General features: G+C 48.3%; 1 protein-coding gene across 2 annotated transcripts in view; it reads right to left on the bottom strand.

The window, feature by feature from the left end:
* Positions 1-24,856, bottom strand: part of agbl4 (AGBL carboxypeptidase 4) — a 312,915-nt gene that overhangs the window by 34,498 nt on the left and 253,561 nt on the right. The window lies entirely within an intron of this gene.

Below are 24,856 nucleotides of genomic sequence, written 5' to 3'. Positions count from 1 at the left end.
CCCTGTGTCTGAGAGGCTGTGGTTCAGCGCTGCAAACAAAAGGGCCTGGCCTCCCACCGTCTCCCGGGAGACCAGTCAGGAAGCAGGGGGAGGTCAATAATATTTCATGTCCAGAGTGCTGTTTCCCCACTCACACCGTGTACTAAATGACTCAAAGTGATTGTGTACTTCATTGCTATGTACACAGGCTTAATATCTTATTGATTCCAGCCCCTGCGAGTGCTGAGCTGGGAAAATGCTAATTGGCAATAGGCACCCTTTTCCCCTTTAATTCTAATTTTGTTTTCTGAGGTCTTAAAAAAAAAACATGGGTTGTTGGTGCAGGGGGTGTGTGTGTGTGTGGGGGGGGGGGGGGGCAGGGCTGTAAACATAAAGCATTATTCAATTTCTAAAAGGGAAAGCAAAAAAAAAAAAAAAAAAGACGGCTTTTTTGCCTCTGTTTTTATTTTTTATTTTCGCCGTTGCCCTTCACGGAGACGAATGGCTTTGCCATTCAGGAGTCTCGGCGGAGGCAGCCTCTGGAGTCTGCTGTAAATGTGAGTGCTTGCGTTCCGCCCGGCCCGCAGCTCGCCTGCGTGTGAAATTCCATTAGCTATAAATCCCACCTTGGCCTCGACCCGACTCCGACAAGGCTCCCGGTGTAAAACAGCGGAGAGCGCCGTCCGCCTTCCGCCGGAGGGGAGCGGGGGGGGGGGACCGGCGGCCGGCCGACCGAATAAACCGCCCGCACCCCGCCCGCACACAGCCCCGTCCACGTCAAAACAAAAACCCGCCAGCCTTCGCTCCGCCGCCGCTAACCGCCCGGCGCGGTTCCGCGCGGGGTCTGGAAACGACGCTTTGCTGGAGACGCTTTTAACGCTGATTCGTTTCCAGGCTTCATCAGCAGAGCCCGCTCTCTCTCGCGCGAGGCCCGCGGCTCAGGAAGGGAATCGCCGGCGCTCGTGTTTGCGTAGCGCGTGTCGGGAGCGGTTGGGTCCCCGCTGTGTGTTCAGCCCAAACGCTCCCCTGCAGCGCCTGCCCGCCTCAGCCCAAACCGCTCAGCGTGCTCAGCAGCAGCCCGGGCAGCCAGCCGGCCCCCCTGGAACTCGTGCCCGCAGTGACCGCTCTTCTCCAGCAGGCGCCGCTAAAGATCAACCGGGCATCTGGAAGTCTCCAGTGTCCACCCGCTTAGGAACAAGCAAGACAAGAGACCGGCTGGGGAAAAAAAAAATCTTTTAAAAAGAAGACAAATGTGCTTTAGAGACTGAAATTTTCCCCCCTTTTTTGCTGCATCAGTGATTTTGACTCACTTTATTTTCATGCTGCTTCTGAAAGACAACCTGCTACGTTCATGCATGTGTAGTGTTCGGTGTAATTTACTGTGATTGGTACCCTGTGATTTTTTTTCCCTCATTTTTTTTTTTTTTTGCAACCAGCTAAGGCAGGCATTTGTGTGCATGACACACCAAAGTAAGTGCTAGTGCTGGTGATGTATAGCAACAGAAGGCATCTCATAAGTCAGAGATAGTATTAATTAGAGTACAAAGAAATGGGAGAAGAAAGTTCCGGCATCGCTCTGTGATTTTATATCTGTCCCTCCCAGTTCTTTGCCAGGCATACATCATACCTTTTATTGTAATTAAGACTCGCTAGATCACTTCCTCACACTGGCTTTATGGCCACACTCAATCATACAGCAAATGACAGAAAGCAGGAGAGGGAGAGCACATAGCCTGCACTGCAGTGGAAAAGTCCAGAACATCTCATCACTCTATATCAGAAACAACCTCACGGATCTGTGACATCATCCTGAAATGGGGAGAATTACTTACATTAAGAAAGGAAATTAAGGGTCTGGAAGAAAACGTGTGTGTGGGTGTGTGTGTGTGTGCGTGTGAGTGTGTATTTGTGTGTGTGTGTGTGTGAAAGAGAGGGAAAAGAGAGCTATACCCATATCCTTGGATCAGAGTGCTGTCTCAGCACATTTCGCACCTGAGAAAGTGCTCACATTCTGCTCTGAGCTCGAAAAGATAATAAAAAGTTTAAAGATGTCGCACTCTGATCAGATTTGATAAATATGTAAATTGCATCAAAGGAGAAAAGTGTCTTTGACAAACAACCTAAATCTAATGGAATTTGAAGGGTACTCAGATAGTGCGGTTCAGCTTTTTTGTTGTTGTAATGCTACACTCTCTACTTTTAATTTGACCCGATAAGACATGAAAAGATTTCTTGACATAATACAATTAACTGAGGCCCTTGTCTGAGAGAGCCAGATTCACGGGATAGCGCATTTTGCAGAATCATCCTTTTTCCCTATTTAACCGGGAAACACAAACGGTCTTAAATCAGGCTTTTTAAAAGGCCTGCCATTTGTTCCTCTCTGTTTCTACAAAAGAAATTCAGCAGCCGGTGCACAAGAAGCACTGTCCTTATTCTAAAGTCAGGTCTGTCTTTACTTTCTAAAGACGTAATACACAACCAGTGAAAGTGTACTTATCTTGTGCCATGGACTGAGAAGAGAAAAAATCCAATTCTTACTGCACCTTAAAGTAATGCAGTGTTAATGAGGCGTGCGTAGCATAGCACGAGATTGACATGGCATTTAAACGGTGAGCGGGCAGGCGAGGCGAAGGGCTGAGCCGCTCCGCCCCCGATGCCGCGCGAGAGGTTGGCACCTCTCCGCGTCGGAACGTCCCGGTGGCAGAGGAGAGGGAGAAAGGGCACCTCCCAAACTCCCCGAGCTGGCTGCCACTCTCCGGGCTCAAAGACTCCATTAACCCCGAGCCGCCGCCTGGCCTCCGGGCCCCGCCAAGGCCTCCTTCCCAAAGCAGGGCGCCTTTTATGCCCTAATAAATTAGCTTCACTTTGCGCCGCTGGCAGCGCTACACGCTCCCCCCGACCACCCGCCACCCCCACCCCCGTCCGCGCGTCATCTTCGGGACGTGCGCGAGCTGTAAATTGTCACCGGCGTTAAAATTTACGCGGCGAAATAAGACACGGGCGGTCCCCCACCCCCCACCGCACCGGACCGCCGAGCGTGAACGGCCATCAGGCCCCTGCCCCCCCACGCCCTCCCCCCCCCCACGCCGCCTCCCCTCCCGCCCAGCCCACGCCCGGCCCCGCCCAGCTCCTCAAGGACAGAAACGGCTTCAAACGGCCGCGGGGCTCTACGGCGCGGTTCTGTTTCCTCCTCACAGGCCGGGCTACGGGGCGAGAGCGAGGCGGGGGGAACGCCGGCGGAGCTCTCCGGGCCGCCGGGCCGCTCCCAGATTTATTCGGCTCATCTGGTCCCGGAGAGGCGCGCGGACGGCGGGGGCCCTCGACACGCTCGTAAACCATCCGCCGTCCTTCCGCCGCGGAGCCCCGCGCTTTTACGGCCCCCACCGAGGCCTTCCCGCGCGCCGCCGACGCCGCAGCGCTCGTAAAAAAGACATCGTCCCAAAATTGAATGTCATAAAATGTTTTTTTTTTCTCCCCCCCCCCCACCTTTTTCTTCGTCTTCTCAAAGACAAAGGGAGAGAGAAAAAGAGCAGAGGAGCACCTGGAAACGATGGACCCCTGGCACGTAAAAGACAAACCAGTAAAAAACCTTGAGCGGGGAAAATGGCGGGCCCGAGCCGGCCACTCCGAGGAGCTGGTCAGCATTTTAAGCGTAGATTGACCGTAGGAGGAAGCGTCCCCTCCGGTCAAGTGACCACTCGGTGCTGAAGCCCCCCCCCCCCCTCGTAACCCAGCGGACGAGAGGAGGCTGGAAGTGAGCAATCACGGGGCGGAGATTTCATGGGCAGCCTCCCGCCGGAGAGGACCCAAAAAAGAGGATTAAAATGGCATGTTGTGACACTCACATCAGAAAGGGCCGTGAGACAGGAGCCCTCGAGAACGCAGCATGTAAATATAACCCGCGCCCCTCGAGCCCAGACGGGCCGGCGGGATAAAAGCGCGCAGAGCGCTGTGATTAGAGATCGATTTACTGCAATCAAGGTCCTTAAGTCCGGGCCCTGTGAAATCGAGAGATTTTTCCGACTTCAAGGGCGAGAGAGATGACAGCCGAGGTCATAAGCGATGGAAGTGACAGTTAGCGGGGTGGGAGGGTGGGGGGTGGGTGGCGAGGGAGGGGATTGGGGGTGCAGGATTGGGAAATCTTTTTTTTTGAGGAGATGCTAGCACAAATATTAAGGCAGAAAAACTCCAGATTATGAAACTAGTGAGTAGCCAACTGGAGATAATACCCCTCAGTGCAACTGACCATGTCAGCCAACTGCACTTTGAGTAGAGTCAGGGCATTTTGTGTGCCCTTTTTATTGTAACACAACTGATTGTATTTCCCCTCAAACCACATTACGCGCAAGAAGTGCAAATTAGATAATTATACAGCTTTAAAAAATATGACTTTATTTAAAGGATAAGAGAAAAAAACACTCAATACTATTGCAAGATAAAACATACCAAAAAAAAGAAGGATTTTTTTGTGCGTGTGTTTGAGTATCTGCAGTCTTTCAGAAGCCTCTAAATGCTGTGGAATTTGAAGCATTGGTCATAGTTCCTTCACTAGCCTCCGACTCCTCTCCTCCTCTTCACAAAATGTGAGAGAAAAAAAGAGAAGAGCAAAGCAGAAGAATAGAAAGGAGAACGGCCCGCCCGCTGCATGACACAGAATCAGAGGGAAGCAATAATAGGCTTTTTTTTTGAAGAATGCGTCACTGAACTTTAGGGCTGTCTTGCTTGAAAGGACAAGTTACAAATAGCAAGAAAGGAGAAGGAGAAATGATTTCCCTGGGATATACCCCCCTGCTGGGCTGCCCTATCCTGGCGTGACTAGGAGGGGGGGTGAGGGGTGGGGGGGGGCACAGACCGGGGACCCGCGGTCTGACAAAGCCGCCACGGCGGACGCCGGCCCCGAACCCAAACGCCAGCGCTCGCGGGCTGCTCGGCCGCGCGTGAAACGCGGAGGGCCCTGAGGCCCCCCCCCCCCGAAAAGGGCGCCGAACGCAGAGGGTTCCGTCTCCCCGCCCCAGAGAGCGGCGAGGCCCCGTTTCCACGGACACGAGCTCCGGCCCGTGACATTCCATTCCCGTCCCAGACCCCTCACTCCTGCGGCACGCGGGGTACGTGACACTCTGCTTCAGAGGATAGCCCGCCTCTCGGGTTCACGATGTAAATATTTAAAAATCTCCTGCAACACAGACGGGAGGCAGACCACATGCTGGCAGTAGTTCTGCACAGGTAAGACCACACACTGAACGGCTGAAAGAAAAACACAGCATTTCTATAAATGTTATTAGTTCTTTTCCCCACAGAGTTATAATTTCTGGGAGCAACAAAGGCCAGAACTGAAGCGCTCACACCGCACTGAAGTTTATTACACTCTTACAGCTCCGAGGTTTAATTTCTTTCATCTTTTTTTTTCTTCACCACATTGAGTGAGATCCCTGACACTCAATTTACAGTCTCTCTCTCTGTCAATCTCTATCTCATGCTCTAAAAATATACCCACATGCAACCCCTGCTTTTAGCCAGGGGCTTTAAATGTGGACGGCAGACTACTTTCTCGAGATGCCTTCCTTTTTTTTCTCCATCCAAGGCTCGGCTGTCTGCTGGATATTGATTAAGCAGTGAAAGGAGCAGTCATTGTGCACATGCCATCCATATTAATAAGCCAAACCACTCACAGAGGAAGCGCGGGTTCAACACTGACACTCCAGAGATGCCAATACTTTTCAGAAAAAGAGCAAAGCTGAAATGTTTTGTTGACGTGCATCGTATGACCATGTCACAGACATCAAGCAAGGACACTCGAAGCCTGCTTTAAACACAGTGAAACATGACACAGGCCTTCCTGGAGTGTACTGCACGTCTCTTTGCCAGGCTAATGCTAACCTGAAGCTTTGCCGCTTCTCTCCTAATTTCTTCCACAAATACAGACGGCGGGAAAACATTTCTGCGGCTCGCCTGCGTCTCGTTCAAAATGTCCCCCGATGTCACTTGTCCTTTGCGAAGAAAGAGACTGCCTTCTGGAGAGACTGTGAGCTGGTTCTTTCTCTCTCCCTGTCTCGCTCTCTGTTTCTCACCTTTCATGTTTGTGCGACCTCTCCACCCCCTCCACGTTTCTAATACATTTTCGTACAGGAACAGGAGGAGAAGGAACAGCATGGAGCCACACAGCAGCACCAGCAGCAGCAGCAATGGCAGCAATGTCACACTGCAGTTTAGTGACAGACCATTACCCTGTTAATAACACACTAACGGGCTGCTGCTATTTAAAAACACAGCCAAATTTCTGTCATTAACATCCACTTACCGTTTTACGCAAATTCTGCCACAAAGGATCAGACCACAACACGAGCCACCGCTGATACCAAGGAGTCTACAAAATCTAAACAACAAATCAACCGGGAGTAGTATTTTAATGACAGGCCTGCTAGCAGCAGCAGCAGTGGTCATGGTAGTCTTAATAACAGTAGTGATACTAGAACATAATATATGAATAATAGTAGAAATATTGTTAAATGGCCATTTTTTTCTAAAATCATTTCACATGCGGTGTCGTGAAATAACATTTGTGATTTAATTAAGGATTCCAAAAGTGTAGATGAGGTAAATGGGCAATTTCTCCAAAGATGCTTGAAAACAAACAAACAAGCAAACAAAAACACAATGTCCCTTGCTACAGCAGTTAAGCAGACTGCAGCTATCTGACTGTCTAATAGGATTTATAATGAGACGGGAAATGTTAATATTGCCTTGTGGGCTTTAGCAATGGCAGCCATTCCGGAAAAGTTCAGCGAGGCTTTGATGGATAAAAAAACGAAATGTCAGGTAACTGTGAAGAAACCCGGCCGGGCTGTTGAAAGGGAGGCGGGGCCACCGCTTCACGCAGCTCTGGCCTTGGGAGGTGACAAAGGCCACAGAAGGTTGATTGACAGGCAACGTGCCACTGGTCCGGGTATAGATTAAAAACATCTCCTTTTCTCAAGAATGCCTCGGACACCTCTTGGGGGGGGTGGAAGGCACACGCGTCTGCGGCAGAAAGGACCGGCACGCTGGGCCGTCTACAATGGGACACGTACAGCCCACAGCCCAGCCCCACGCCCTCCCGGCAGCTTCAAGGAGCACAGCTCTCTGTCTCAGCCCTCAGGGCCGTCGACGGAGGGAATCTGAGAAGAGGGAGAGTATTCAGAACGAGGGAAGACAAATTAATTTTTAAGACGAGAGTATAAAAACTGGGGCAGGCCCTAATAATGATAAACGAGGCAGCTGGAAATTGGAATTCACGCGGACCACAGACGAGAGATTAAAATGTTTTGTTTTCCTTTTGCTTCGGAGACCGAGACTAGCGGTGAGCCACAGAGACTTTTTAAAGCAAGGAACACTGAAAGAATGTAGGATACAACGCAATTTATAAAGACCTGAAACGAGGTCACATCCATATTTAGGCCTAATATCCTGCACGTATTATTCATTTGTAGACAGCTGGGGAAAAATGACACTGGGATATTGTTGAATCTTGTATTGACAGCAATATTGTACATAGAATAAAATTAATTTTAAATTTAGTCCATCTTCTTGATAAGTATTGCACACAATGAATTCCGGTGCTCTTGGGATTCAATTGAAAGCCCCCTAACATATTTTGTTGTTTGTTATTAGTAGCTGAGCCAATATTTAACTTTCCTCAAGGAATTAATTTGCAATAACAGGAGAGACAAGTGCCTTTGTAATTAGATTACTGTGCCCTTGACTGCAGTGTTGCTTGGTATGTTTACGAATTTATTTTTTCTGAGTAACCTTGGCTGTGCAACCCTTGACATTAATTTTCCAGGCCTCAACCAGGTCATTCACAACATTTCATTTGAATATTTAAAAATATTCAGCACGTGTATTTTTAAAATAAGTATTCAAAAGTATACGTATTTATTTTTTAATTTAACCTTCCAAATTAATGGCACAAAATAATTACTAAAAGCACAAAAACTGACAACCACTTTTTTCACTATATAATTCATTATGCATTTCAGTAAAAATGAACAGTGACAGAAACTCCCCATTATGAGCTATAGAAAAGCAAGCCTTTGTCAATAAATGTACCACAGAAACCAATAAAGCAGCAAAAGTCAACTGTTCATCACTGGGCTAGAGGAATACTTATGTAACGTTATGGTACTTATGTTATGTAACCCACACACACAAGCATACACATATGTCTATATATATATATATATATATGCTATAATTTGAATGTAAATTTTGAATGCATTTTTTCACTTTTCACAAATGATGTAAGTCATCCACATTTGTGTCCTTAATATACAACAATTTTGCACCTCTGGAGTGCTTATAAAGCATAATTATTTGTTGCAAACCTAAATAAACATAATAGACAATGTGTTCTGTGGTTTTTTCTTTTTCTTCTTATTTTAGTGGTAAATTTAATCCCAGTACTTAACATTAAGAATGAAAAAGGAGAATGAAGAAGGAAAAAATGGATAAAACAAATTATATCATCAACTGAAAGTTCTGGTGTATTCAGATAAGAAAGTATATGAATACTGCAAAACAATATACTTATCCAAGATTGCTCATTCTTTGGGTTATCTTGGTTACACAAGTCTACCAAAGGTGTATTATTTTTCATTTCTGGAACATAACTGACAGGACAGTGACACAGTGATACAGTACAATCAAATCAGAATGCAAATTGTTTTTTTCAGTTTGTTTGGTAACAAAAGTTGTTTTAGATCAAAAGGTTCATCGCCTTGAATATTGCTAAAAAATATATTATTAAAGCAATATAATGTCTCCAGCTCACACACCCAAAAGTGTTGGTTAAGGCTTAAACAATCTGCTGTTTAAAAAATATATATGTACTTTCTTAAAACAGAGATTGACACTTTCATTCTGTTAAAAGCGTTCACGAAGGAAGGGGCGCCATCGCTGTTAGCAACGGGTCCGAGCGTTAACGGGCGCGCACGTGCGTCTCACGCACCAACCGCACGCAGCAACCGCACGCCGTTCACTTCTCACACCGGCGAAACAAGCCGTTGAAGAAGGCTGATCACATTCAAATGAGCCCTTTTCTTCGCCTCCTTCACACTCCTGGCTACCTGCTACGGCGGTGGGGGGGGGGGGCGGGGGGAAACGGCGAGGTTGCCATGGCGATGAGCGGGCCCGGCCAATGCGGCGGAATGGGGGCCTCTGTTTGAAGTGGCTAGCCCTTTTCACAGAGCTTTGATCAAGAAAATGTTTGTAGTGGGGGCAAACCTCGAGAACAAACAGGACTTCTGAGAGATTAGTTATCTGCGGAATATAGCCCTGTCTGGAAGGCAGCTTTTAAAACCCACGGCCAGCAGCTCCTCCGCTGATAACCACTCCCCTTTTTATGCAGATTAAGGCAGGCAGGAGGACGGAGAAATGGCGAGAGCAGCTGTGCCAGGAAAGCACTGGCTGGAGGACTCCTCAGCTGCCTGGCTGGCTGTTCGACCAGCATTGTGAACGACACAAAATTACAGAGAGGTTTCTGTCACAACACAGGAAATATCTGTAAAAACAGCATATCTGAGTATAGGAATTTAACCAACGAGTGATGCAGGAATTTTAAAGTGGGTGTTTTAGGGGCATGTTGAAGGTGAAGTATGGCTCCATGGAAAGGGCTCTTCTGATGTGTTAGGTAGAAATGGTGAGGTTTTCAGTCCTTCCACAGGCACACCTCCACAGCCACACTTTAACGTGTCATTACATTCGGCAGGAGAGGAGGTGAGGCTCATTAACAGAAAAAATGATTTGCCAGGAGTTCCACCTCTGTGACACAGGAGTGAGAGGCAGGGTATTTTAACAAGCGAACGTGACCTTGGTAAACGGTCTGTCGGGCACACGACTGATTAAAGAATCCATTTTGCGGAGCAGAGGAATACGAGGCGCAGAATGCACACGCTTATCTGCATGTCCTGCTGCTTCCATTATTATTCCCATATGATTCGGGAACATCCAGCTCTGCCAGGATGATCGTTTCAGAACCCTAACTACACCGGGTGATGGAGCACAGTATCCTTTCCGGTCGGATCAATCTTCCGTTTTCTCCCGGTAAGGACAGACATTCCTCCAGCTTAACGTCGTGACAGGTGCTGCCTTTTGTGCGGGGGGTGGGTGGAGGGGTGGTGGGGGGGTCGGACGCGGACCCAAAGCTATTAGGGCTCGCTCGGGGCGGCTCGAGTGCTTTAGCGGAGTGGGTGTGACACGCCTGGCGGTCCCCGGCCCCCCGAGCTCCTCCATCACCGCCTGCCAGAGAGCGCCGGGGCCGGGGGCCAGGCCCGGGGTACTCTGATTCAGACAAATGCTCGCCCGCGCCCAACCGGCGCTGTCCCCCCCCCCAAGCCTGGGCTTAACACACTTTACCGTGCGTATTCTCACAGCGCGGCCGCATCGCTCACTCCGAGGTACAGCGCGTCACGCTAAAGGTCAAACATCCCCCCGCCCGGCTCTGTCCACTCCAGTGGCCCCCGTGAGCAGCCCGCTTCACCCGCGGAGGTCGTCGCCATGGCTGGCGCCGCAGACCGAAATATCACAGAGAACCTTGACGACCGCACAAAAAAAAAAAAAAAAAACCTGGATTCAGAAGGAAAAAGGGAATCCAACAGAGGACGCGCAATCCACACAGGACTTTTATTACAAATGCTCGGCTATCGGTATTATTATTATTATACGTATTTAGTCTTGAAAGCTGGAGAAGATCATTTGCCAATTTATCTGCATAATTGTTTTTGGGTGACACGCTGATTTACTTTGCATCCCTGTCAATCACTGGACCATTACAGACCAGATCCCAGAATGCAATTAGTTTCCTCCCTCCCTCCCTCTGTTTCTATCAGGTCTGAGCCGCCGCAATTTGAATATCTAAAGCCCGGAGTGTGCCAAGTCCCGCAGAATGGCACAGAACAGGGCTCCTTGCATAGCGGGAGCATCAGATAGGCTAATGCATTATTAATGGCTAAAATATCTCTCTGTTTAATATAATCACCCCAGTCTCGGACACGCTCTACTTACAACAAAACCAACGTCTTCTGCAGCCAGCCGTGGCTGCTCCGCAGTGCGAATGCCACATTCATCATATTCTCCAGCTATCTTGTGACAAAAAAAAAAACAAAACAAAAAAAACCTAAACTAAAAAACGGTTCCCTTTCCAGAGCACACAGATGTGTCTTCGGTAGCTGGCTGTGTGAAATTGGGGGATGATCAGATGGAAGGGATGGAAGAAAGACTTCCAAAAAACTGGCACCTCGTTTGCTATCTGAGATATTTAAAATCTATGATGAACCTACTTATTATGTCTGATTAGATATCCACAGAGCAGAATGCGGATGGAGCAGACATTTAAAAGACATTGAAGTTCTCTCTGAGGGAACTTTCACAGCAGAACCTGTGCATCCTTTCCTCACTAACGCTGGGCCAGCGCTCCAGGCCTTCACTGTAGGCCACACACGCAGACTTCACAGACAAACTCGCTGGACGTTCTGTGAAGCCCACACCGCAGCCCTTCACCATAGGCCGCACGCGCAAACTTCACAGACAAACTCACTGGACGTTCTGTGAAGCCCACACCGTAGCCCTTCACCATAGGCCGCACACGCAAACCTCACAGAGAAACTCGCTGGACGTTTTGTGAAGCCCACACTGTAGCCCTTCACCATAGGCCGCACGCGCGAACTTCACAGAGAAACTCGCTGGACGTTTCGCAAGTTTCGAAGTTTCGAAGCCCACACCACGGCAAGGTGTCCCTCTGGAGCCCCCCCCCCCTCCCCCACCCCCGGTGAGAAGCTAACGGGGGAGATTAAAAGGGAAAAGAAAAACAGTGATGAAATATTAATTGTCGGCGCAGTGCGCCGGTGAGAGCGGGCCGGGCCCGGTCCCACAGGAAGGCCTGTCAGGAGAGGAGAGAGACAGGCAGGAGACGCCCGTGACCTTTCCTGTCAGACGGGGGGACGATGGCACGCGCCCCCCCCCCTCCTGACACCCTGCCTCCCGTGGTCCCCCCGGTGGGAAACGCTACGCTGACACACAGCAGCCTCAGATCCGCGCTGGAGCTCTGCCATGCTACGGCAAGCTACGGTCTGGCTCACAGGAGCTCCGGATCTGGGTAACCTCCACCGGCACTCCGCGGCAGGGCCCGGGACAGCCGTATGGGCCACAACCACCGCACATTTAGCCAAAGCGTTCCGGGAAAATCTTCTCTTTCGGTTCCCAACCCGCCAGCACATTTACGACATTGAAAATAGGCTCACAAATTCAATTATACATAATGTACAGTATATATAGTAAAAATGACATCTGATATGGGATGAAACCAATACAGAAATATGCCCGTACGCAGTATGTATATATCTGTATAATGTTCAAGCACTTACTAGGTCGCATTATGTTGTTCTCTGTAAAATACTAGCCGATTCTGTATTTCTTACATGGTACAAAAACTGTTATTCAGAATTGATGGATTTATTTAAACATTCTCAATAAAGTTAATAAATTAAATAGATGGATAGTTTATTGCTGAACCAAATATTTACTCTAACATCAAAATGGATATGCTCTCGAAAGAAATAAAAGCAATGTTTTCATTTACTCTTGGAAGAGCTGACTACAGCCACTGTGAATTTTCGAGTCTAAGAACTGAAGAAATGTTGATATGGAAATTGCATGAAAATGGGAAAAAATGATCTATGGCACAATAAGATGCTATCATGCAAAGAACTGTTTACTCGGCAAAATGCATTCACTTTCCCATTTTCCTTTCGGAGTGAATAAATGCAGTATTGGGCGCAACTTAATTCGCCACGCAGACACACTTGTAGGTCTATCGGGACATGTCACTCCATGATTCACGTCATTTTTTGGTTTGATAGATTTGCCTGAACTGCCTTCCATGTGTGGGTGCAGATTTAATCCATATCAAGCAAACATTCGCCATTCCGTTCTGGCGTTAATAAATCTTTATGACTGTGGGGGGAAAAAAAAAAACTTGATGAATAGCGGAACTAAGACATTATGATACAGTAAGATATAATTTGTTCCACCGAAAATGAAAACGTGTTAATTGTACATGTTAACTGCTTTTTTTAAAAAAACTGTTAAAGCTGGACTTTGGACAGAACTTTGTTCTGCTTTTGTTCAGCTAGTGCGAGTACTTTTGCTTAAAAGGACATTGTTTTCAATGTCTTTGACAACATTTTCAGTGCTTGATAAATCTGTTGAGAAAAACCGTAAAGGCGTAATAAACGGACCGTAAATGTTTCAGACATTGGTGAGTGAGGTCAAAACATTTTTAAGGCCAATCATCCACCCAGTCTGAAGGGGTGAAGAAACAGTCATCAGCCACGTCAACTCCACCTACAAAATACAGCGCAGTCTACACCGGTGGAATGAGATATGAGGTACGGCCGGAATCGGCAGCCTTAAAGAAAAGATGAGATATCAGGATCTCAGACAACCAGCCGCATGTACAATTAATAAAACTGCTGCTCGGGTAAAGGAAGTAGCATCGCTCTGACTGCATCTCTCTCTTTGGGTCTCTCTTTCTCTCTCTCTCCTGGCACAAACACAGGGAAACAATCACACACACACACACACGCGCACACACACACACACGGACACACGGATCTGGAAGACACAGCTCGCGGCTCCTAACACTTCTTATTAATTATGCCCTCAAACACACCGATGGAGAGGCAATGGCACAGATAGCTCTTTAAGTGTAGACCCGTCACAGTATAACGCTATTTTCCTAAGTCTAACAAATTAAGTCCTGGCACTTGAAACTCTCCTTGGGCTAAAGAAGAAATAATGTGTCAAATCCAATCGCCCGTTCCTCTCTTTGTGTTGTCACACAGCTGCATCCCTACCCCCCCCCCCCCCCTCCACCACCACCACCCCACCCCCTCTTCTCATATAAAGGAACAACAACAAAATAAGAAATGCTAAATGCATGACAGCCCCCCTCAGCTTGTATTAACCTCTGGTGAAAGCCTCTCGTGCCAGAGACGGCCCAACACCTTGCTGTGTGCAGGTGCAGGGCTGCTGGCTAGCTGTCGAGATTGGTTTTCACCACCTCCGCTGAGCCGCTCCCTCTCTCAGCGTGACTCCGGCCTCCTCTCCGTGCTGTCAGGCCACTGAGGGGACTGTAATGCTATACAGCGGTCTGCCAGCGATCTGCGGCAGCAGTGTCTGTGGCACAAGGCACAGAACCGCAGGGAAAGGCCTGGGGGTGCTGGTCGTCTGCCCAGGGGAAGAGGGACGCTCGGTGGACGCTGACCCGTGTGTGCGTGAGGGTCTCTCATGGAGCAAACGCCCTGGAGAAAAGCAAAAACACTTATAACAGGATGCAAGACTTGAGAAGATGCATCCTGCAATCGCAGCTCTGCTTTTGTTATGTTCCGGCCACTGTAACTTGATTTTGGAGGATGCTGGGAAGACGGTGGCCGTGGTGGGGGGGGGCGGGAAGAGAGAGAGAAGAAAGGGAGGGAGAGAGAGGGGGGAAGGAGAGAGAGAGAGAGGAAGAGGACAGAGAGAGAGGGGGAGAGGGAGAGAGAGAGAGAGGGAGAGAGGGAGAGAGAGAGAGAGGACAGAGAGAGAGGGAGAGAGAGAGGGAGAGAGAGAGAGGGCACTGAGGGGAGACAGACGAGCGTGGAGCTGACAGCACAGAGCCTGTCCCAGCCTGAGAACGCAGAGCAGAGCTGACAGCAGCTGGCCGCGGCGGCGGCTCACAGACAGACAGCCAGGCGGCCGGGCGGCCAGCAGGACCTTACAGCGCACGCGGCGCTGGGGGACGGGAGCAGCCGGCTCTGGCGAAGCCCCTCCACTGGCATCCATCTCACGCAGAGCCACCTCGCAGCGAGGGCACCATCTGACGGGACCCGTCAACACTCCCCTCCCCCCCCAAAAAAGTACCGCCCCAGCCAAGCCGCTGGACGCTGCACCCCCCACCCCCCACCCCCCTTACACACTCTGCCAGGAGCCTTCTGGCACTCACCAGGACACTCTGCAATCCCAGAGCCCCCCTCAGCCAGGATTAGGAGTGGGATAAGAGGAGAACAGCACCCCCATTCACAACTCCGGGGCCCCCAGCAGCTCCCTACGCATGGAACACTGACAACACTTATTTGGAACTCTTTCGGACAAGAAGCCTCTGTGCCCCCTCCCCCGCCCCCCCTAACCCCTACCCCTGACCCCCCCCTTCATCAAGGCAAAGTGCCATCTGGGACTGGCAAGTGAGAGGGCAGGGCTGTCGGCTCCCGGGCCTGGCCACAGAGGTGCTGTTTGTGTGGCCCCGGGTCATCTGACAGGCCCCTGACTCTCTAATTAAGGTGAAGGCTGAAAAGACGCCCGGTGAGGGCAGGAGGTTAATGCCACTTATCCCCCTCCTCTCTCTCTCTCTCTCCCTCTCTCTCTGGATCAGGGCTGACAGCTCGGGGAAGAGCGTCAGTCACACGGCCTCCTGGGTGCCGGGAAGTGCAAAGCATTTGTCTTCCTTTTATTGGACTCTGAGTGCGAGGGCCAGGAATCCACACAGCAGCTCAGGCTGGTTCTTCCATCTGGCTGATGGTCCTCACAGAAACACCTTTCTGCCATTTCACCATAACATCGGCACTAGTTTGGGTCTAACAGAGGCAAATGGGGGTGGCACTACAGGCGCAGGGAAAACATGTCTTTACCTTTATTAACTTCCTGATTCAGAGAGTTGTTAGTGTAAGATCCAGAATGGCAGACAAACTAACACACAAGCAGGTGCAGAAGCGAGGCAACATGGCCGCCGGGCTGCGGTAAAGCTTGCAGCTGAACTCGGAGACCGGGCTGGGAGTCACGGCCGAGCGGAACGCCCCCCTCTTTTAGATCCCCGGTCTGGGAACACGCACGGCCATCAATCGCCTGGGCCGGGCGCGCTGATGGATAACTCCCCTCCCCTCCTGGCCTTAGCGTCCGCTCATCCCGCCCCTGCACGACAGCACTTTCCCTCTCCTCCCCCGAGAGAATATTTATCAGCGCCGAAACGCAAGTGGCCAGTCAAGCGCTTTTTCTCCCCCCCACCCTCCCCTCCCCTTCCCGCACCCCACACCCCCTTCAAACTTTCTCTGGCTGCGACAAATAGCATTATCCTAAAGTCATTTGTGAGTGGCACTCGAGCTGGGAAAGTGCTGAGGTGTCGCAGGGCGTGCGGTAATCCATCAGCCTCCCCCGGCTCTGAGGAGACAGCGGGGGCATTTCCTACGGCCATACTGATCTGAGCTGAGCTGAGCTGTGCTGAGATGAGCTAAGCTGTGCTGAAATGAGCTGAGCTGGGCTGTGTTGAGCTGTGTTGAGCTGAGCTGAGCTGTAGTGAGCTGAGCTGAGCTGTAGCTGAGCTAAGATGAGCTGAGCTGTAGCTGAGCTGAGATGAGCTGAGCTGAGCTGAGCTGTAGTGAGCTGAACTGAGCTGTAGTGAGCTGAGCTGAGCTGTAGCTGAGCTAAGATGAGCTGAGCTGAGCTGTAGTGAGCTATGCTAAGCTGAGCTGAGCTGTGCTGATGAGTGCTGAGCTGTGCTGAGCTGAGCTGAGCTGAGATAAGCTAAGCTGAGCTGTAGTGAGCTGAGCTGAGCTGAGCTGTAGTGAGCTGAGCTGAGCTGAGCTGAGCTGAGCTGTGCTGCAGTTCCAGTGCACACAGGTATCAGTGATTTAATGGCTCTGGTCGTAATATCAGCAGTCCAGCTGCAGCAGCACTTCGTGGCTCGGACAGGAACACGGACGTGTGGAGTCCATGCCCTGCTACGACCACAGTGATGCAACAGCCAGGATCTCTACAGTCATGTCCAAACAAAATGTTTAAGAGGCTCGTGGGCAACACTACTGCCGAGAAAGTGGAAACGAAGAGACCAGCGTGGCTGCTTACAGAGTCCAGCACTCGTATCTCTTTCCCAGGGAGCGCACAGACCATACCCTGGGCGGGAGACAAAACCGGATGATTTCTACAGCGTGGACCCAAACTGGGTTCCACACACTAAAGTTTTCAGCCTCAGTCAGGCCCACTGAAGCAGAAAAGGGAAGTCCCTCACTTGCCCCCCTATATCCATTCCTCTGACTCACCCTGTGCCTGCATCTCCAAAAACACTCCGCGTCCTTGAGTGGCACATCACAGAAAACCTTGTTGGACCTCCAGGCCCTGTTTCGAGACTGACACTCCACAGCCCTTGCCCTGCTGGGACTTCTTGTGTGACTCTCTGTGAGCTCCCAGCAGACTCTCAACAGACATATACAGTAACGGGGCTTCTGAAATTTTAATACTAATACTCAGCTGTCAGAAAAGAGCGACCGTGTGGGTGGTGGGGGTGGGGGGAAAGGGGGGGGGGCAGTTCAGAATGGAATAATTTATCCGGCCTAATTAATTATTCACAGTCACAGGGGAGATGTTAGCTCCATGCAAAACTCCCAACTTTGTAGCCCACTTGAAAAGGGGAGAAGGACAAAGATAACTCACAGAAGGCTCTTTCAAACAAGCTGCCCGCTGCTGCTCATTTGAAGTCCCTTTTCTGCCGCTTGATTTGCCATGCGCGCGTGCTTAACTTGCGGCACATTACCATTTAAATAAAAAAGGCGGCCCAATAGCCGCCGCAGAAAATTTAAAAGAAAAAATAATTTGTTTTCCCTTTTCTTCTCACCACCTCCTCAACATGTTTTTTTTGTTTGTTTTTGATGAGAAAAACTGTTGATGTTAGTGTAGGCACCAGAATAGAAATAAATCAGAAATGAATTTGGAATCTCTAATTAAAAGTTAAATCTAATCTTTCCTCACAGATAAAGCGGCAAGTGACTTTGAATGCAAAGTGCGCACTTTACATACCTTTATTTTGTCTCGTATACACTAGATTTTGGTAGCCATTACATATTTATGTCTTGGCTTTCAAGCCAACAGTCTGGATATTAAGGGTAAGATAAACAACAAATAGCAGATTGAATTTTAAAGGTTGTCTGTATAAAACATTAAAGACAGCAATTTGCGCCATGGATGCGCAGGAACGAACCTGGAAACACTGATGTTCAAAGAGTAAGCAACATTGCGGCAATGCACAGAACATCCAAGCACATGGATGGAATTTAAAGGGCATTAATCATTAAAAAATATTCCATTACATATTTTAAAAATATTTAGTCGGAACACCATAATAATAGCATCCAAAATGACCTGTTTCTCCTATTGCAATGAGGATTACTCAGTGTCCGTGGAGAGGATTGAGGACCTACCCACAACAGAAGCTCCCAATAGTTGGCTCATTATTGAACTGAAATATACAATTACTTCTCAGCTTAAAATTGGAACAGTACACCCATAATGTGAACCCACCATTACCCAGGTGAGTTAAACACAAGTGAAACTGTCTCAGAATCTGATGAACACTGTCTCTGATTCCAGATCTGTAGATGTGATCTGTAGAAAGCAAACTCGGGGGAGCCTCTACATAAGTGTATATGGTACATCATATAAAACATTTTTTCCTGCATCTAATTGCCAGTTGCTGTTCATGTGTGTCCTACTTTTCCCAGGATTCAGAACATGGGCTTGAAAGTTATGAATAACTCTGTAAATCCCTTTCATTAAAGCACTAAGCATTTTATAGTGGTATATCATGTATATTGCACCTAACATATAATCCTGCCAATTGAGATGGGAAGACAAGAGCACCCTCATCTGATCACATTTTCTCATCGAATTTGACAGTTAGCGTGCTTGCTAGTTAGCTATTATGCGCGTGTTTGTAGCTTCCAGTTGTCTATATCACATGATAAACTGAAGACAAACGTGTGGTATTTTACTCAATAAACATATACCCCACTGTATCTTACAATTAGAACATTGGTGGCCCCTAGGAGTGGTAAGTGTGTAAGTGTAAGAGTGAGAATAAATCACTGTGAAGAGAAAAATAGACAGTAAGGCCGATCTCTATTGGGATTCAACAAGCAATCTCTATGCCCTCCAGCAACTTCCAGCTAGAGTCACATGATATGCAATTGAGAAACAACTGAGAAACTCCTGATATGCCACAGCTTCTCCTACCTGACCGTTTCAACGACCCAAATCTTTGCCAAGAGCCTGAAAGGGCGGTCAGTCCCATCTAAAACAGCCCTAGATCTGGCTCTTTCACAGTCCAGTGGTGCCGATGTCCACCGAGTCACATCTCTGAAGCTCCTTATATCTCCATACAGATAAAGCTGCTCAACATTTGTGTGAATCCTTTAAATTCCCCTGCTTTTCTCTCCTTTTCCCCTTCAGCTAGTCTGCAGTTAAGAGCTAAATATGTACACAGTGATATAATCTCTGCTCCAGCAAAATAACAAACAATGGGAAAGAGTGCTGAATCGGGTGTTTTCAATTTAGGAAGTATGCATTATTTACCGTGCCATTATTCCCTTCAATTTGAGACGAGGCTTCAGTCTTAATTTTGCTATAATCAAAGTCGATGAATATTTAATCAGCATTGCTGCCAGAAACTCAGTAATGCTATTAACATAATGCCTTCACAACACTGCAGACGTCCTCAGGAAAGAGAGATCCCGTGTGTGTGTTTGCATTAATACACAGACACCCCGCGCTGGCGTCTGTGTGCTGGAGTAACACACATGCTCCCGCCCTCTCACCCATCACAGGAGCTTGTCCAATGACCGCTCACACTCTTTAGAGTCAGAAAGCTTTGAGGGTTCAGTTCACTCTTTATGATGGCTGTAGAATTACGATTTGCCTTCAAGCTGCCCAGCCCAAACCATGAAAAACAGACCCAGATCAAGGGGTGTCCATATACCTTTGGTCATATAGTGCATTTCATAATGTACCTTGATGAATCAGTAGGTTTATATCATACAATTCAGTCAGATTCAGCCTATTTGGTTTTGTTCCGGTTATGGAGTGCGGATTCCATCATGATGCTCATGGATTAAACTGGTGAGCTCAGTGCAGAGGTGCCAATTTCCGTGTTCCTCAAAAAACATCAAGCAAATGTATGCATAAACGATTTATCCAAACGTGATCCATGTAATGGGCTTATGGCTTTATAACTCTGCATAATACACAATAACGCATTGTAAAAAGCTGCAAAAGTAGCTTTTATGACATCTGAACATAACGTGTAAATGGCAATGGGTGGAGGTGAATTAAAGACACGGGGGGTAAGGATTGTGGCCCTTATTTCAACATTTGAGGCACAAGTTGCATTCTGTTATTTTCATTGCAGTTACAAATCATGCATGTTCCTTCTGCAGTTTGATAGCCAGAAATTGAGTTCAAATCTATTATGTGAGCAGTCCTTTTTAAATGCGTTACGTGGCAATTGGCACTGTCTGATGCAATCCATAAATTACTGCTAAAGCCGCATTAAAATGCATTATGTTTGATTAATGCATTCCACTGAGGAATTAATAACCTGCAGACCAAAATCCACCTGATGTTAATTGTTATTAATTAAACAACTTATAATAACAGAGAGAGAGAGAGAGAGTGAGAGAGAGGGAGAGAGAGAGAGAAAGCGAGAGGGAGAGAGGGAGAGAGAAAGAGAGAGGGAGAGGACAGAGAGAGAGAGAGATAGACAGAGCGAGAGAGAGAGGGAGAGAGAGAGAGAGAGGGAGAGAGAGAGAGAGAGGGAGAGGACAGAGAGAGAGAGAGATAGACAGAGCGAGAGAGAGAGGGAGATAGAGAGAGAGAGAGAGAGAGAGAGAGGGAGAGATACGCAGGCAGGAATATTAAGCAGCTGCTAATATAATATTAGCGTCGTGGCAGAGTGGACCGGTGACAATGACATTGGCCATCAGTGTCAGCCCCCTTTTGTGGTGCTTCAGCATTAAGTGCTTCATTTGTACAGTAATTAGCTTAAATGGCCTAAGAATGAAAAATTCATGATCGCTTTGGATTTTTTTTTTAATTGAGGGAGCATTCTGCATTAATTGAAATAATTTGGAAAGCTGTCTGCCCGAGAGAAGAAGAGGAAATTCAAAGGGCAGAGTCTGTCAGCCACCTACATAATTTCCTTTCCAATAAGATCTTGAGCCTGGAATTGCGTGTGAGTGACACTCCACTTATATGTTCTAAGACTGAATGTGTATGCATTTAGCTTATTTCCATTTTTTGGGGGGGGGGGGTGGGGGTGGTTAAAGGCTTTCTCCACGACATTCCATTTGATATTTCCATGATATAACAATGTGTTAAATTCACTTATTACATAGAAAGAACACTATTAAAACACGACTGATCATTACAGAAGAGTGCCCACCATCACACAAGACACAGGTCCGAAGCACATCCCATAATACCACCCCTGAGGATGAGAAATATCAGATAGAAATTAAAATATCAACTGATTTTGAGTATGAGGCCTGGTTATTTGATTGACATGCTTAACCATGTGAATTAATGACTATTGAAACCAAAGGCTGAATTCATTGTAACTTCCTCATTGTCTTTTAACCCTCCAGTCTATTTTCCAACATGAAAAATGAAGCTGTACAAAAGGAAATGAGAAAGAACAAAAAGACCATTCTGTGATACAAGCCCTCCTTCTGAAAATAACTAGGGAAACTTCTTCACAAATATATAAAACAAAGTGTAAAGCAACAAGCAACATCATGATACATAAAACCAGTAATTTACTCTATGCAGTTTCCATAGCCAGGCTTACAACTACTGTTGCGCTGTTTGAGAAAAACTAGTCAGTTATAGTTCACTTATATTTATAGATTGTATCTTTCACACAGGCTTATGCATCTTAAAAACCTTTTTTCATTGTGTGTAAGTACAGATATGAACATATTTTAGATTTAAATATTAAATCAACCATATAAACTTGTTGGACAAATGGATGCATGGAAATCATGTGACACACAAGAGTGTGAAACAGGGCCCGACTCTGAGGAGCACTCCTCTGCTCCACCCAAATCACCCCACTCTGAGCCCGTCTCCAATAACACCGTGTCATGAGGAGGGCCTTCACGCGCGGAGTTCTAAACACGACGCTTGAGGCGCTGTTTATTTCGGCGCGCTTCCCGTTTCGCCCCGTGCCCGCAGTTCCCGCCCGCCTCCGGCTACGCTACGCTACGCCCCGGAGTCCTTGCGATCGAGCCCCCGGTCCCAGGCAGGGACGGGCATCGGGCGGGAGCCTGCGCTGGAGGAGAGGGCCGGGTCCTCTCCGACGGCACGTCACCGCGGGTCCGACGGACGTCAGCTCGGGAGCGGGGGCGGACTGCGGCGGCCCGTGTCAGAGCCGCCGCGGCCCTCCCGCACGCCGCCGCCGTCAGCCCGGGCGTCTGAGAGAGAGCGAGGCGGCGTCCGGGGGTCACCGCGCTTCTTAACGACGTGACAGCGAGCGCACAATTAGAGCCGCCGTTTGCCCCTCTCTGCCCCCGCGCCGCTTTCTCCTTCCCGCCGTCCCGCCACGGGCATAACTGACAAGTCGCGGCGGCCGGAGTCTCCGAGGTGGTTTAGTGGGCGCGGAGGGGGAACGGAGAACGGAAACCAAAAACCTGGCCCCGGGTAATGATGGCGGGGGACACTTCAGGCCCTAATGATCTGGAGCTGGAGGTTAATTCAGGCGCCAGGCTGGGAGGACCCCGCGTGTTTACGCTCTGTCCGAAGGCTGGCAGTGCACTGCAGGGCTGGATGGGATTAAAGAACCAAACATATTGCCTGTCCCAGTCTGGGAGGCCATCTCTGACACGCAGGACACTAACCAGCCGAACACTGTGCAGCAGTGTCAGTCCGGCCTGTGCAGCACTATGGGAAATGACATTAGCTACAGCTGCAAGCCTTGTCCACCGCAGCACCTTCCGAAACACCATTTCTCCATTTTAAATATACGAGAAAAATTCCAGCTGACGTTGGCTGTGACAGAGCCAGCAACCAACTCGTTTGATAATAGCAATTAGTGATCAATTTTTAGCTCAGACCATCTTGTTTCTAAGCACCAGTATTTGAACAAAAAAAAGAAATATATGAATTATAAAAAACTTCAAAGAAGTATTATTTCAGTAATCAAACCACTAAAGGGACCTGGCCAGCATGATACCATGACTCAAAGAAGCAGTCATCAGCATAATTTAAAAAGCTCTGCAAACCACACTCACAGTGGCACATATATGTGCTAGTGTAATGTGTGAAAAAACATAGCGTTACTCATCATGGAAATATCCACAACAGCAATACAGTTTTCTTGATTTGAATGCATATATGGCAACGCAATGAATGGATTTGTTAGAGAAGGCTATTTTTAACATGTAAAGACATCATTGCTAAATCTACAGTAAATCTCAAAAGAATATTTAACGGTAGATAATTCCAAAACAGACATAAAAAGTTTTTTTTGAACACCATTATAAGGCCATGTTAAGGTTCTCCATTTCAAAATTCAAGTTTTCAAGTCAGATATTCAAAAACTGCATAATATCTACAAAAAGGGACACAATACACAGCGAAATGTACTGAGGGCAGACGTTAAAATGGTATAATACTCCATCAGATTCCGCTGCAGGGCAGGGGAATAAGGTCATTTTAATTCATTGATTCGGTTAAGTGAAAAGACATTTAAATCAAATATAAAAAAGCAGCTTCAGTCACCACACCGAACCAAGCTCCAGTCATTATAGCAGACCGTACTATTGTTCATGCTGACACTGATACACACAATCTTGGGTCATTTTGACATTTTTAAAAATTAAATATTGCTTTACATTAACAAAAAAATAAACACACACACACACACACACACACATATATATATATTCTTTACTTAAAGCTGCAAGATTGAATAAAAAAAATCTTGAAATTCTTCTGCGTGCGTACACCAAATGTGAATACAGAAGGTTCCCACATGAAAATATCAAATAAAAGCTATTTTTAATGCACCTGAGGTACGACCATTTTTCCAAACAGGGTACAATTTATACAGCAGCAAGGAACACGGCGTACCAAACGCTTTTTCAGCATCCACCAGACACTTCCCTGCCCCCCACCTATCCATCATTACCACAGTGAATCATCTCATTGTCAATACCGCACCGCCACAGTGAATTACAGGCATGTGGCTAGCGTTAGCGCTAATGACACGGAGCGGTCGCCCTTGGGCTGCGGGGGGAAAAGCAGATGCACGGCGATCTTGCTTAGTTAGGCAGTAATATTACGGAAATGCGGAGCGCGTCGAAGAGGAGCGGAGTGCGTTGAAGAGGAGCGGACTGCGTCGAAGAGGAGCGGACTGCGTCGAAGAGGAGCGGAGCGCGTCGAAGAGGAGCGGACGCTTCGCGCTGCCCTGGCCGGCCGCTCGCTCCGAAAAGCCAGAATTAATAAAAGCGCAATTACGCAAACGGGCGGGGCATCGAGCGGCGCCTCCGCCGGAGCGTCTCTCCCGACTCCCGCGACTCCGCACCCGCTTCCCCATCAGACCGACGCCGGCTGTCCGTTTCATATTTCGGCGCGGTTTTGACAATGTCGTACGTTATAAAACAACGTCGCCACCCTGGCTTTGTGCGCCGCTCCTGGCCGGTGGGCTGATATGAACTCGCCGCGTTCCCGATAAATCAGCGCGCGCTTATCTCCGACCCGAGATCCATCTGCCTCTAATCCGCAGCCCGGCCGGGCGGCGCGTGACGCCTCCACATCAAACGCACCTCTGTGCGCCTGTCCCCAGCATCCAGTCACTGCCACAGCAGGAGTTTGGGGAAGGCAAGGGGGGGGGGGGGGGGCGGCAGGGGGACTCGACTGCATCTTTTGTCACAGCGTAAAAAATATGAAGCTAATAAAGGGGGCAGGTCAGACCCACAACTATACTGTAAGCTACCCAGCTCATAGTGCAGACAAAGTCTACTTGCATTAAGAGTGTGAAGGTAGGGGG

The sequence above is a fragment of the Anguilla rostrata genome, chromosome 4 (assembly GCF_018555375.3).
Source record: "Anguilla rostrata isolate EN2019 chromosome 4, ASM1855537v3, whole genome shotgun sequence".
In the NCBI taxonomy this organism is placed as follows: domain Eukaryota; kingdom Metazoa; phylum Chordata; class Actinopteri; order Anguilliformes; family Anguillidae; genus Anguilla; species Anguilla rostrata.
Note: the sequence above shows the minus strand (reverse complement) of the source record. Positions and strands in the feature narration are given on the sequence as shown.